Raw genomic sequence first — 15827 nt, forward strand, 5'->3', positions numbered from 1 at the left:
TCCATGTTGGTCAGGCTGGTCTTGAACACCTGACCTCAGGTGATCTGCCTGCCTCGGCCTCCCAAAGTGCTGGGATTACAGGTGCGAGCCACTGCACCTGGCCTAATTTTTTGTCTGTTTTTGAGACAGAGTCTCACTCTGTTGCTCAGGCTGGAGTGCAGTGGGGCTATCTCGGCTCACTGCAAGCTCCACCTGCCGTGTTCACGCCATTCTCCTGCCTCAGCCTCCCGAGTAGCTGGGACTACAGGTGCTCACCACCACGCCCGGCTAATTTTTTGTATTTTTGGTAGAGATGGGGTTTCACCGTGTTAGCCAGGATGGTCTTGATCTCCTGACCTTGTGAACCACCCAGAGTGCTGGGATTACAGGCACGAGCCACTGCACCCGGCCTGAATGGTACACTTTAAAAGGATAATCTTATGATCTGTGAATTGTATTTCAATTTTAAAAATGAGCCTGGGCAGCACAGTGAGACCCCTCTGTCTCTAAAAAACACAAACAAACAAAAAATTAGCTGGGCGTGGTGGAGTATGTCTGTAGTCCCAGTTACTCAGGAGGTTGAGGTGGGAGGCTCACTTGAGCCCAGGAATTCAAGGTTGCAGTGAGCTATGACTGTACCACTGCACTCCAGCCTGGAAAACAGAGCCAGATCCTGTCTCTAAATAAATAAATAAAAAGGTACAAAAAAAACAAAACAAAAGAAACCCTCCCTCTGAAGGCTGCTGTAAGGATGAAGTGAGATAATGTGTGTGAAGAGTTTAGCACAGCACCTGGTACACAGTAGGTGTTTTCACCATCACCATCATCATCACCGTCTGGAGGCAGAGGAGTCATTTCAAACAAAGGCATGTAAACAAGCTTGATGTTATAAACTGATCGTTATTTTCTATTTTCCACTTTACCTAGAATAGTAAAGCATACGACTAGCAAGCAAAATCAACATTCCTAGAAATCACACTATTAAAAATGTGTATTTTTACAGATAAAAATACATTTGTTTTTCTTAAAATATTATGCTTGACAGATGTGACTATGCAAAACATAAATTTTTCTTTATGGCAATGACACTGCAAACAAAGCCAAAATAACAGATTAGGGACAAATATTTCCACATAAAACAAAGGGTTCGTACAAAGAATTATCCTAAGAAGGGCATAGGGGCGGGGCGAGGTGGCTCACACCCGTAATCCCAGCACCTTGGGAGGCCGGGGCAGGCGGATCATCTGAGGTCAGGAGTTTGATACCAGCCTGGCCAACGTGGTGAAACCCCGTCTCTACTAAAAATACAAAAATTAGCCAGGCGTGATGGTAGGCACCTGTAATCCCAACTACTTGGGAGGCTGATGCAGCAGAATCACTTGAACCTGGGAGGTGGAGGTTGTGGTGAGCCGAGATTGCGCCACTGCACTCCAGCCTGGGTGACAGAGCAAGACTCCGTCTCAAAAACCAAACAAACAAAAAACCCCACAAAAATTAGCTGGGCATGGTGGCACACGCCTGTAATCTCAGCTTCTTGGGAGGCTGAGGCACAAGAATCGCTTGAACTCCAGGGGGCAGAGGGAGCAGTAAGCTGAGATCATGCCACTGCACTCTAGCCTGGGAGACAGAAGGAGACTCCGTCTCAAAAAAAAAAAAAAAAAAAATAGACATGCATAAGAAGAAGACAAAAAACCCACTAGAAAAATGGGCAAATGGGCAAAGGACACAGAGAATTCATAGAAGTTGACTGCGAGTGGCCAAAACACTTAGGAGACTGTGCTCACCCTCACAGGGAGGTCAGGGAATACATATTTACAACCAGGAGATACAATTTTTCTCTTACAATATTGACAACAATTTAAACAATTAGTAATCTATGGGGAAGTGTTAATGAGCCTGAGGTACTACCCTTTTTTTTTTTTTTTAGAGACGGGGCCTCCCTATGTTGCCCAGCATAAAGTACAGTGGCTACTCACAGGCACCAGCATGGTGCAAGCATGGTGCACTGCAGCCTCAAACCCTGGGCTCTAGCGAGCCTCCCGCCTCAGCCTCGTGAGTAACTGGGACTACAGGGAATGCCTGAATTTTTTTTTTTTTTTTTTTTTTTTTTTGAGACGGAGTTTCACTCTTGTTGCCCAGGCTGGAGTGCCCAGCATAAAGTACAGTGGCTACTCACAGGCACCAGCATGGTGCAAGCATGGTGCACTGCAGCCTCAAACCCTGGGCTCTAGTGAGCCTCCCGCCTCAGCCTCCTGAGTAACTGGGACTACAGGAATGTACGAATTTTTTTTTTTTTTTTTTTGAGACGGAGTTTCACTCTTGTTGCCCAGGCTGGAGTGCAGCGCGACCTGGGGCTCACTGCAGCCTCCACCTCCCAGGTTCAAGTGATTCTCCTGCCTCAGCCTCCCTAGTAGCTGGGATTATGGGAATGTGCCACCAGCCCAGCAATTACAACCTATTTTTAAGGAACAGGGTTTCTCCATGTTGGTCAGGCTGGTCTCAAACTCCCGACCTCAGCTGACCCACCCGCCTCGGCCTCCCAAAGTGCTGGGATTACAGGCGTGAGCCACCGTGCCCAGTCCCAGCTAATATTTTTTAAAAATTGCTCCTTTTTAAAAATTGAAATACAATTCACAGATCATAAAATCATGCTTTAAACTTGCTACAATCTTTGAGAAAATCATCTGACATTATTTATTAAAATTTAAAACATGCATACATAATTAATAACTAAATTATTAAAAATTAAAACGCCTACTTTTTGACACAGCAATTCCACTTCTAGGAAATACAAGTATGAGTGCTTTTATTAGAGATACGTGTGCAAGGAGATTCACTGAAGCACTCATAACCGCAACGAGCAAAGTGAGAGAAAGCTGAATGAATGAGTCTACATATCTCACATAGGATGTTACTAGCTACTAAAAAGAATGAAATATTGCATAGGGATATGAATGACCACTAGGACATGGTATTATAGTGAAAAAAGCAAGGTGCAGGCCGGGTGCACTGGCTCACGCCTATAATCCCAGCAATCTGGGCGTGTGAGGTGGTCGAATCCTTTGAGCCTAGGGCTTCAAGACCAGCCTGGGCAACATGGTGAAATCCCATCTCTCCAAAAAACTTACAAAAATCAGCTGAGTGTGATGGCACACGCCTGTGGTCCCAACTACTTGGGAGGCTGAGATGGGAGAACTGCTTGAGCCCAGGAAGTCGAGGCTGCAGTGAGCCATGATTGTATCACTGCACTCTAAGTCTGGGCCTAGAGTGCAGTGGCACAATCGTGAGCCTTTAAGACCCTGTCTCAAAAAAAAAAAAAAAAAGGCAAGGTGCAGAACAGTATCTATTATATGTACAAGACATATAGTATGTCCTGTTATGTAAAACAGGAGGGGCAATGCATATACATAATTGCTTATCCATGCTTAACGCAGCCCTGGAAGGATGCACAAGAAAGGTAACACTGGAAGCTTTTGGAGAGATAGCCGGGAACCTGGGGTAGTGGTGAGAGGGAGGCTCATTTTGGAATATTCTTGTGTACCTCTGGAATTTTGAATCATATGAATTACTTAATAAAATTGTAGATTAATTAATAGATCTAAATATATTAGAAAGCTGTCCACTATATATTATTAAATGAAAAAGTATATTCCAGAAAAATATGGAATGATTATTTTTGTAGAAAAAGGAACAAAACATCCTAACACTATATACACACACACACATACCTTTGTTTAGGCATTAAAAAAAAAAGAATGGCCAGGCTCAGTGGCCTACTGTAACCCCAGCACTTTGGGAGGCCAAGGTGGGAGGATGCTTGAGGCCAGGAGTTCAAGACAAGCCTGGGCAACACAGTGAGATCTCGTCTCTAGACAAAACTTCAAAAATTAGCCAGGCATGGTGGCTCAAGGCTGTAGTCCCAGCTACCCCAGAGGCTGAGGCAGGGGCGTCAGTTGAGCCCAGCAGTTCGGGGCTACAGTGAGTTACAATTTTGCCAGTGCACTCCAGGCTAGGTGATAAATGCAAAACCCTGTCTCAAACTAAACTAACAAACAAACAAAAAAAGAGAAAAATGTTCTTTACACATGACCATGCATAACTTCCATAATTTAAAAAAGAGTATTAAAAATAAATTGCCGTTGTTTTTATTTGTTGTCACAATGCTTAATAATTTTGAGCTGATGACTCTGGTCTGGAAGATTTTCATGCAAATTCTCAGTATCTCAGACACAGCAGAAGACCTTCTCCTGTCATCCTGAGATCTACTGTGCAGGCTGGATGTTGCTTTCCTTGTCTTCAGAAGTTTCAGGTTCTGTATTTTTAACCCAACAGCCTTGAGTCTCCAAGCACCCTCCTGCAGAGGTGAGAAAGATGCAGACTTCCCAGGATGTTAAAGAGATCAGGAGGGATGTTTTGGGAAACGGAATGAGAGAGACAGGAGCAGGGGGAGGCACAGGAGGCTCCTGGAACCCAGTGCCAGCCTCTGCCCTCAAGGAGGCAGACCAGGGAGACCCACAGCTGCCTGGGTGTCCGTTCTGTTCGGGCCCCTGAGAGTTGCATTTTTGTTACTTTGGCAGGGGTAGACAGTTGTGGGGTTTCATTCCCTGTGATGCTTCATTCCCACATACCATGCAGGGCTGGGCTGAGTCTTATATGGTTAGTCGCAGTGGGATCTCCAGCCAGCTTGGTTTCCACTAACATGCTGGCTTTCTTGGACTGATTTACTGGTTATGTGCATCAGAGTCCCGGAGACCTGGTCTTCAGCCCTATCTCTGCCACATACTATGTATGGGATTCTGGCCAGGTGATTTAACTTCTCTAAGCCTGAGTCTCCTCATCTGGAAAATGGGGGTGAGGGCGAATAAGCACCTCTTCATGAAGATTTTGTGAGAGGCATGATGCTGCCAGTGAGCCTGGCACAGGGTGGATGCCACATCTGAAGGCACTGGCCTTAGGCTCAGTGGGATCACAGCAAGTGGGAGGTGGCAGTGTGAGGTCACAGCAATTCCTCCGTCGTGAATGAGCTGTAACCCCGGGAGTAACCTCGTGATGTGAGCTGGAGGGACACTGCATGCATGTGCGTTTGTGTGGGAATGTGTGGGCCTGAGTATGAGGGAAAGCACGTCTACAGTTGTTTCTTCCAGGCGATAACACGACTAGCTGGTTCAGTGAGAACTGCGGGCCAACTGTCTGCCATCTTGAAGCCCAAAAAGCAAGAATCAAGGGGCTGTCTCAGCCAAGGCTCTAAGGCCCAGTGTATCAAAATAGCCCTCTAGGGGAGCCACGGCTTAAGGTGCAGACATGGCCAAGTCCAAGAACCACACCACACACAACCAGTCCCGAAAATGGCACAGAAATGGTATCAAGAAACCCCGATGACAAAGATACGAATCCCTTAAGGGGGTAGACCCCAAATTCCTGAGGAACATGCGCTTTGCCAGGAAGCACAACAAGAAGGTCCTAAAGAAGTTGCAGGCCAACAGTGCCAAGCCACAAGTGCACGTGCCGAGGCTATCGAGGCCCTCGTAGAGTCCAAGGAGGTTAAGCCCAAGATCCCAAAGGGTGTCAGCCACAAGCTCGATCGACTTGCCTACCTTGGCCACCCCAAGCTTGGAAAGCGTGCTCATGCCCACGTTGTCAAGGGGCTCAGGCTGTGCCGGCCAAAGGCCAAGGATCAAACCAAGGCCCAGGCTGCAGCTCCAGCTTCAGTTCCAGTTCAGGCTCCCAAAGGTGCCCAGGCCCCCACAAAGGCTTCGGAGTAGAGATCTGTGTCTGCCGATGTGAGGACAGAGGGACCAGTGCAACCCCTCTGGGCTGCCGTCTACATGGGGCTGGGGTCCTACTGTGCTATTTGTACAAATAAACTTGAGGCAGAAAAAAAAAAAAAAAAAGATTGCCCTCTAAATCCCTTGTGGGGCATAGGCAGCAACTCTCCCCCTTGTTTTTCGCCTCCTCACACAAGTGAGATTAGACAAGCACTGTCATTAATTATTTCAGAAGTAAGTGAAGCCGTGCTTGCCACCCCGACAGCTGAGGCTGCAAATGCCAGGTTTGTTTTAGTTATTTTTCCGGGAAATAGTTGCATCCACTAATCACAAGCCCATTCTGTTGAGTGCCCAGAGGTGGGTTGGGCTGGGTGAGGGGCTGGTACCTAGTTCTGACCCTGAAGGGGCTCTTGGGGTGGTCTGCAGGGGGTAGGGAGAAAGGTCACCTGAGAACAAGCTAGTCCCCTGCTCTGGGAGGCTGGCTCAGTGCGAGAGCTGCGCCTTTGAGTGTGGGAAGGACTGGGGTAGGTGGGGATGAGAACCTGGGTTTGTGTCCAGGCTCCTCGCTTCTTAGCTGTGTGACCTTGAGCAAGGTCAAACACATTGCCTCCATTTCCTCATCCTAGGCAATTGGTCAGGCATTTGGAAACATCATGCTGGACACAGTGGCTCACACCTGTAATCCATGCACTTTGGGAGGCCGAGGCGGGCAGATCACTTGAGGCCAGGAGTTCGAGACCCTGGCCAACATGGTGAAACCCTGTCTCTACTAAAAATATATAAAAATTAGCCGGGCATGGTGGTGGCATGCACCTGTAGTCCCAGATACACAGGAGGCTGAGGCAGGAGAATTGCTTGAACCCAGGAACCAGAGATTATAGTGAGCTGATATCACATCATTGTACTCCAGCCTGGGCAACTGAGTGAGACTCCATCTCAAAAACAGAAAAACAAACAAAAAAAGATTTGGGTGGGAAGGGGGTGAGGGATAAAAGACTACAAATTGGGTGCAGTGTATACTGCTCAGGTGATGGGTGCAGCAAAATCTCACAAATCACCACTAAAGGACTTACTCATGTAACCAACCACCACCTGTTCCCCCAATACTCTATAGAGATAAAAAATTAAAAACCAAAACAACCCATTGTACTGTGGAAGCAGTGGGAAAAGCCGGAAGAGGAAACCGAGATTCAGGGAAGCACAGTGACTGCCTGAAGCCACATAGTGGGTCACTTCCAAGCAGGACCCACAAGAGTCCCAGCCCAGGGTTGTGGTCTCTGTACCCTCTTTCCCACGGCCTCCTATGGTTCTCTCCTTTTCCCAGGCCCATCCCCATGGGCCGCATGTGCTTGGTGGCTGCTCTCTTCCTGTGATCCTGGAAACAGGCCTGGCACGGCCCAGCTAATCTGGGTACCCCATAACCATCCTTCCCCTCCAGTGCATGAGGTTTGTTAAATGCTTCCTGAGTTCTCAGAGTAGGTCCAAATGGTGGCTTATCTGAAAAATGATGGGGCAAGACATGCCAAACTCCAACACTGGGGAATGGAAGGGATTTTCTTTTTGCCCAGGAACCCCTCTGAACCTTAGGGATTTCTGTCCTGAATTCAAGCTATTCCCACCACTTCCATAGTATGACGCTTCCACATTTCTGACCAAGAGCCTAAGAAGTTTCAAACAGCAGCTCACACAGCCTGACTGGCAGCACAAAGCCTGGCAGCAAGGCCCTGAAACCTCACTGTCTGGCTTTAAATCTCCGATCCACCACTAACTAGTGTGACCTTGAGCAAGTTGCTTCACTAATCTGTGACTCCATTTTCCATGTGAAAAATCAGTTGGGGGCCGGGCACGGTGGCTCACGCCTGCAATCCCAGTACCTTGGGAGGTCGAGGTGGGTGGATCACCTGAGGTCAAGAGTTCAAGACCAGTCTGGCCAACATGGCAAAACCCCATCTCTACTAAAAATACAAAAATTAGCCGGGTGTGGTGACAAGCACCTGTACTCCCAGCTACTCAGGAGGCTGAGGCAGGAGAATCACTTAAACCTGGAAGATGGAGATTGCAGTGAGCCGAGATTGCACCATTGTACTCCAGCCTGTGTGACAGAGTAAGACTCCGTCAAAAAAAATTAAAAAAGAAAAAAGAAAAATGGGCTGGCTTCTTTGGTTTCCTTTGTGTGTGTGTATATATATATATATATATACACACACACACACAAATGGGGGTAATAATAGTACCTATCTGATAAAGTTAGTGTGAAGTTTAAATGAGATAATACATGTAAGTTCTTCACCTGCTACCAGGCCCATAATAAGGGCTCAATATCTGTCTCCCCACTTAGAGTACAAGCTTGTTGAGTACAAGGATCATGTCTGTTTTGTACCTTGCATATAATGGACACTAAAATAAACAAACAAACAATTTAAATTTAAATTTTCTAGACCAGGCAGGGTGGCTCACATCTATAATCCCAGCACTTTGTGAGGCTGAGGCAGGCAGAAAGCTTGAGCCTAGGAGTTCAAGACCAGCCTGGGCAATATGGCAAAACCCCATCTCTACAAAAAATGCAAAAATTAGCTGGGCACGGTGGTCTGCAGGCCTGTAGTCCCAGCTACTCGGGGGGCTGAGGTGGGAGGATCACTGGAGCCCAAGAGGTCAAGTCTGCAGTGAGACGTGATCGTGCCATTGCACTCCAGCCTGGTTGACAAAATGAAACTCTGTTTGGAAAAAAAAAAAGCAGGGCATGGTGGCTGACACCTGTAATCCCAGCACTTTGGGAGACTGAGGCCAGTGGATCACTTTGAGATCAGGAGTTTGAGACCAGCCTGAGCAACAAGGCAAACTCAGTCTTTACAAAAAATACAAAAATTAGCCGGGCATGCCTGTGGTCCCAGCTACTCGGGAGGCTGAGGCACAAAAATTGCTTGAACCTGGGAGGGGGAGGTTGAAGTGAGTCAAGAGCACGCCACTGCACTCCAACCTGGGCGACAGAGTGAGACCCTGTCTCAAAAATAAATAAATGAAAATAAATACATAAATGTGCAGAATTGGAAGGCATGTGCACAGGATTCCAGTTCTTGGTTCTGAGACTCACATTTTGGTCTGAGACTCATGTTTGGACTGAGTGATGTTTCATACTTCCTTTTAGACTCATACTTCTCACATTCTGTTTGCACAGGATTGTACATCATTTGGATTTGTGCTTTTTGGCCTTTACTACAACTATAATACAATTATATATTTTTCATCGACGATTTGCCTTCCTTTCTAGACTATAAAATCCATTCAGGAAAGGCCCCCTGCCTACTTTGATTACCTCCTACTACACCCATGGGCTTAGCACTGGCTCTGGCAAACATTAAACACTCAATAAATATTTTTCAACTGTCTGATGGCTCAAAAGCTTAGCAGAAGATTAGTTAGTGAATGGAGTGGTTAATGAATAGAGAAACCTTGCTTTTTAAAAAGACTAATGAGGCCGGGCGCAGTAGCTCACACCTATAATCCCAGCACTTTGGGAGGCCGAGGCAGGAGGATCACGAGGTCAGGAGATAGAGACCATCCTGGCTAACACGGTGAAACCCCATCTCTACTAAAAATACAAAAAATTAGCTGGGCGTGGTGGCAGGCACCTGTAGTCCCAGCTACTTGGTAGGCTGAGGCAGAAGAATGGTGTGAACCTGGGAGGTGGAGCTTGCAGTGAGCCGAGATCGCGCCACTGCACTCCAGCCTGGGTGACAGAGCGAGACTCCATCTCAAAAAAAAGAAAGACTAATGAGCTGGGTGTGGTCACATGTGCCTGCAGTCCCAGCTACTTGGGAGGCTAAGGAGGTGGATTCCTTGAGTCCAGGAGTTCAAGGCCAGCCTCGGTAACATAGACAGACCTCATCTCTAAAAAATAAATAAATAAAAAGCAAAAGACTGGCCAGGTACAGTGGCTTACACCTGTAATCCCAACACTTTGGGAGGCCAAGGTGGGAAGATCACTTGAGCTCAGGAGTTCAAGACCAGCCTGGGCAACACAGCAAAACCCTGTCTTTACAAAAAATTTAAAAAATTCGCCAGACATAATGGTGTGCACCTGTAGTTGCAGCTACTCAGGAGGCTGAGGTGAGGGGATAACTTGAGCCCAGGAATCTGAGGCGGCAGTGAGCTTTGATCAATAGTGTCACTGCGCTCCAGCCTGGGTGACAAAATGAGACCCCGTCTCTAAAAAATAAAAATTTAAAAAAAGAATAAAGAATTTTAAAAGACCAATAAAACACTAGTAAAATGTTAATATTCTATATAATAATATATTAAGATGTATGTAGTTAGTGCAAGAATTCATTTAATATAAATAGCCAGGTATCACTAATTCTTACCTATTATTTATTACCGTAGCTTAACCTTGACTTAGAGATCTGGCTAGAAGAGAATATATCTTTAAACCAATTTTTCACCTCTTAACAGTCTAAAACTTCCCGGGATGTATATCTAAATTTCCGTGGGGCTTAAAAACCCCTTAGCAATAAAAGCCCTTATACATGGCTTTCCTTAGGAGCCGATGCTGTCCTATTCATAGCCATAAAGACTATATCCTTTCAATTGGGAGTACTAATCAGCTTTGCTGTTTCCTCTTCTTTCTCTACTCCTATTTTCCCCCCCTGTATTTCAATCCACAGAAAGAAGAAAAAAATAGAAAGGAAAGAAAGCGCCAAATCATGCAGTTTCTGCCCTTACCAGAAGCATGAACCTTTTAATTGCCGTTCCCTGAGTGGAAAAAGATATCTCTTCATCTGCTAGCTTTTCTCTAGTGGTTTTTTTTTTCTGTTCTTTTTTTGGAGGAAATTGCTTGTAGCTTCTCCCCTTCCCTCCTGACCAATTACTTAGCTGGGCATGCTGTAAAATAAAGTTTACATTAAATAGTCTCCATGGCAACCTCACACACCAAATCTCTGGTTTTAAAGCAATCATATCCCTTTTCCCGTTCAAGCTTGCCAAAAAGTAACTTTTCTTGACAGTACACAGACAGAACCTAATAAGGTTTGTAAAAAGAGATAAACTGGTTGCACAAGGGGTCCCTTGATGGAGAACATGAGATGAATTCCTGAAAAAATATCTCCTGTAAACCACGGTTATTTACATTGTGCTCAAGCCATTTTAAGTCTCCATAAGAAAGTTCGTTGAATTGTAAATATCAGGCAGAGCTCTCATTTTTGGAGCACCACCCAGTCCATGCTAGACACTGGTCTGAGCACTTTCTATCCATGAATTACCTCATTTGATTTAATCCTGGGTGCATCCTGCGGAGATTTTTTTGGCCCACAGATTGTCATTAGCGCCACTGGGCATCTGCTCCCGTGGAAAATGTTTCAGTCTCCAAATTAACTACTTAGAATCGAAGTGTTCTTACACATACCTCCTAATAACAAACAGCTGCCATTTACTGTGCTATGTCCACTGCCTGGAGATGTGCCTACCTCATCTCGGTTAATCATGCTTAGGAGATCCTATTATCCCCTGTTACAGATGAAGTAATGGAGGCTCATGGAGGGAAGGGCAACTTGCTCACACGGCTAGGAAGTTGCAAAGTTGGGATTTGAACCCAGGCAGGTTTGGTCCCTGTCTTAGTTTGTTCCGGCTGCTATAATAAAAGACCATAGACTGGGTAGTTTGTAAACAACATAAATTGGCCAGGCACGGTGGCTCACACCTGTAATCCCAGCACTTTGGGAGGCCGAGGCAGGTGGATCACCTGAGGTAAGGAGTTTGAGACCAGCCTGACCAACATGGTGAAACCCTGTCTCTAGTAAAAATACAAAAATTAGTTGGGCATGGTGGCAAGAGCCTGTAATCCCAATTACTTGGGAGGCTGAGGCAGGGGAATCACTTGAACCTTGGAGGCAGAGGTTGCAGTGAGCCGAGATTGTGCCATTGCACTCTAGCCTGGGTGACAAGAGTGAAACTTTGTCTCAAAACAAACAAACAAACAAACACCCAGAAATTTATTTCTCTCACCTCTGGAGGCCAGGAAGTCCAAGATCAAAGCACTGGCAGATTCAGTGTCTGGTGAGGGCCCAGATGGGAACACAGCAAGGAGACCCAGATCATGCCTCCTTTATATCTTCAGATTAGACTTTATGGCTATGAGGACACCACTGGCTCCTTAGGAAAGCCACGTATAAGGAGTTTCACCGCTAAGATGCTTTGAATCCCCACAGAGATATTTAGAGATACATCCTAGGAAGTTTTAGACTGTTAAGAGGTGAAAAATGGGTTGAAAAATATTTTCTCTCCTAGCCAGAGCCCTAAGTCAAGTTTAAGCCTAGAAGTAATAAGTAATAATAATTATGATACTTGGTTATTAACATTAAACTAGTTCTTGCTCTAACTGCATGTATCTTAATACATTATTAAATAGAGCATTAACATGTTCACACATGGTAGAAGGAGTGAGGGGTCTCTCTTGGGTCTCTTTCAACAGGGCACTAATTCCACCATAAGGGCTCCATCCCCAAACCTAATCATCTCCAAAAGGCCACATCTCCTAATAGCATCATATAGGGAGTGAGGATTTAACATAGGAATCGAGGGGGTGGGACATAAACATTCAGACCATGGCAGTCCCAGAACAGGTTCTCTTGTCACTCTGCCTCCCAGAAATTCTCCCAGCTAGGGAAGCAAGGAAGAGAACATCCCTCCGCAGATGACATGGGCTTCCAGGTGCAGGTGTGAATGCCCTGGGCAGGCTCTGGACTGGGGGTGAGCAACTCTGGACCATGGGAGGTGAAGAGAAGAAGAAGGAGTAGTGGCTCTCCCCTACTCCTTAAAGTTGCTGAGTTTTCATTGGTTCTCACCAACTGTTGTTGTCATCTGTCTCTCTCTTCTCCCTCAACTTTTTGATCTGGCCACCTCCTACTCATCCTCCAAGTCTCAATTTAAAAGCTGCCTCCTCCATGAAGCCTCCCTGTCTTTTCAGACAGAGTTCAGCCTGACAGATCTCACTTAGTCACTTATGAGCGGTGGGACCTGTGCCAGATTTCTGTAGTTCTCAGAGCCTCAATTTGCTCATGTGTAAAATGGGGGTTTTACAGCGTCATTGTGAGGTTTCAGTGTGTTCGTGGATGTTAAAAGTCCATAGCAGAGCTCCCAGCCACAGGAGTTCAGCAAATATCAGTTCCTGTTATTGGCCTTCTGTGGCATTTTGTTACCTTTTCTATTATTATAATTATCTTATTGGTAGCTTGCACATCTCCCCAATAACTGGTGAGGCTTTGAAGGCGGGATCCTCATTTTCTCTTTTGTATCTCCAGCCCTGGCACCAGCAAACATTTGTTGATTGAATGTATGAAAGATTATCTGGTAACATCTCCCAGAGTTTTGGGCTCCTGGGAACTGTGGCCTGGAAGGAGTGGGGTGCTGGGGTTTCCCATGCTTCTCAAATGTAAATAGTTCTGAGAAAGATCACTAGACAAGCCAACCCTCAGCTGGGCTTGGCTGGTGTGCAGCTGAGAGAGGCCACCATCTAGGGACCTGGGTTAGGAAGGTGTATGTCCTGGGGGCAGGAAGATGGAAACACAACTTTGCCCAGTGCCAGCCTAGGCTAGGTCACTCTGAATAGCCTCATGGTGTTTTGAATCAATTTTTTTTTTTTTTTAAGCAGAGCATATACAAATAAATAAAATAACAAAAATCATCTTTTAGGCCTCCCAAATCATGTGTGTTTCTGGTTCTCCATCCATCGATGCCAGAGGTTCCTAAGACTGGTCCATGAAGGCAAAAATAACAATGAAAAAGGTTGCAACCTGTGGGAAAACATGTGTGGGGAGGGACATGGAAGGGAGGGAACTGCTAACTCACAGCAGACTCCAGGTCTCCCTGCAAGGCTGCAGGCATTTTTTTGGCCCAGCCTCTTTCCTCCTGTGTCACTTACCACTGTGGCCACCTGAGGAAACTGAAGAAAGGGCTTCCTCTGGGCTGGTCACCTGCTGACCTGCTCAGGCTCTTGACAGCTTTCAGACAGTGAATCCTCAGCCAACACCTAAAGGGGATGGCTGAGGCTGAAGAAAGAGGAGGCAGGATGGTTTCTGCAAAGAACCAGGATCGCAGATGTGGCGCTTGGCCACGCTCCCCACCGGTCCAAGCTTGAGTGTGCTCAAATTACTGTTTACTCCACTGTAGCTGCTGCCTGGCTTTCCCTGTTCCATCTCGCCACTGGCACAACCTTGGGGCGTGTGTAGAACTGGAAAGAACTTAGGCCAGGAGCAGTGGCTCACGCCTGTAATCCCAGCGCTGTGGGAGGCCGAGGCAGGCGGATCACCTGAGGTCGGGAGTTCTAGACCAGCCTGGCCAACATGGTGAAACCCCATCTCTACTAAAAATACAAAAATTAGGTGGGCGTGGTGGAGGACACCTGTAATCCCAGCTATTCGGGAGGCTGAGGCAGGAGAATCGCTTGAACCTGGGAGGTGGAGGTTGCAGTGAGCTGAGATCACGCCACTGCGCTCCAGCCTGGGCGACAGAGCAAAACTCTGTCTCAAAAAAAAAAAAAAAAAAAAAGCATGTGCAGAACTGGAAAGAACTTAGGCCAAGCGCAAGTGCGGTGGCTCATGCCTGTAATCCTAGCACTTTGGGAGGCCAAGGTGGGCAGATCACCTGAGGTCGGGAGATCAAGGCCAGCCTGACTAACATGGAGAAACCCTGTCTCTACTAAAAATACAAAATTAGCTGGTTGTGGTGGCGCACGCCTGTAATTCCAGCTACTCAGGAGGCTGAGGCAGGAGAATCACTTGAACCTAGGAGGCAGAGGTTGCAGTGAGCCGAGATTGCGCCATTGCACTCCAGCCTGGTCAACAAGAGCGAAACTCCGTCTCAAAAAAAAAAAAAAAAAAAAAAAAACTGGAAAGAACCTTGAAATCACCTGATTTCTATCAACACTTTCACCAGTCCTCCGTGTGCCTGACCCTGAGGATACAAATAATGATGATGATAATTAGCATTAAATATGTGCTTACCTCGTGGCAGGCCCAGCTCTAAGCACTTTACAGATAACAGCTCATTTAGTTATGATTATAACACTAGATGACAGATGTTATTCTTGTTACTTTCATTTTACAGATGAGAAAACTGAGGCACAAAAAGGGTAAGTAACTTTCCCAAAGCCATGTAGATAGTAAGTGGCAGAGCCTTGATTTGAACCCAAGCAGTCAGACTCCAGGCTCTTGGCCACTTGAGGTACTCATGGGTTGGTGGGTTTCTGTGGATGACAGATAAGGAAACAGGCCATTTCCGGGATATTATAGATTTAGTCTCTTTAAGCCACTCAAAACAAAATGTATTTGCCCATCGTCAGAGTGTCAGCTGCTAGCCCCACCCTGGGAGTTAGGTAAGGATCTCTGGAAGACATAGGGAAGCTGAGATTGAAGAAGGGATAGAGGGTGGAAAAGACACCCAAGAGAGGAAAGCAGCATGGGCAGCGGTGTGTGGACAGGAGTAAGGCGCGGGGAAGAGCCGTGTCTGGCTCCGTGGCCGACAGAGAGCTGTTAGCACAGCCAGACCCAGAACCCAGGTCTCCAAACCCCTATACCTATCCCACATTGTCTGTTAGGATTCCCGCCGCAGCAAGCCCAGCCAGTGTTGTAAAGCTGCTGCTGAGCACTGGGGGACTCAGAGGAGCAGAATATGGACCTTCCAGCTGGGAGCATCCTAGAGATTTGTACGGACTGATTGAGGAACAAGACCAGGTAGTAGAGGGCAATTACTCGACATTTTGGCACAGACAAGCAGCTCCTAAATCAGTGCTCGTGGTGCCCTTCCCCTTCTTTCAACTTCATTTCTCTTTCTTTCCCCTCTCTAGTAGGTTGAAAAATTGTCCCTCAAAATATGTCCAGTGCAGAGACAGTGGCTTACGCTTGTAATCTCAGCACTTTGGGAAGCTGAGGCAGGAGGATCGCTTGAAGCCAGGAGTTCAAGACCAGCTTGGGCAACATAGCAAGATCTCATTTCTACAAAATTTAAAAATTAGTCAGGCATGTTAGTGCATGCCTGTGGTCCTAGCTATTCAGGAAGCTGAGGCAGGAGATGGCCTGAGCCCAGGAGTTCAAG

At 46.5% G+C, this 15827-nt stretch overlaps 1 pseudogene; it reads left to right on the plus strand.

Annotated features, from left to right (window-relative positions):
- The first annotated feature begins 4577 nt into the window (after positions 1-4577).
- LOC110742562 lies at positions 4578-6483 on the plus strand (annotated as a pseudogene).
- Positions 6484-15827: the final 9344 nt, after the last annotated feature.

Source organism: Papio anubis, chromosome 1 (genome assembly GCF_008728515.1).
Source record: "Papio anubis isolate 15944 chromosome 1, Panubis1.0, whole genome shotgun sequence".
Classification (NCBI taxonomy): Eukaryota; Metazoa; Chordata; class Mammalia; order Primates; family Cercopithecidae; genus Papio; species Papio anubis.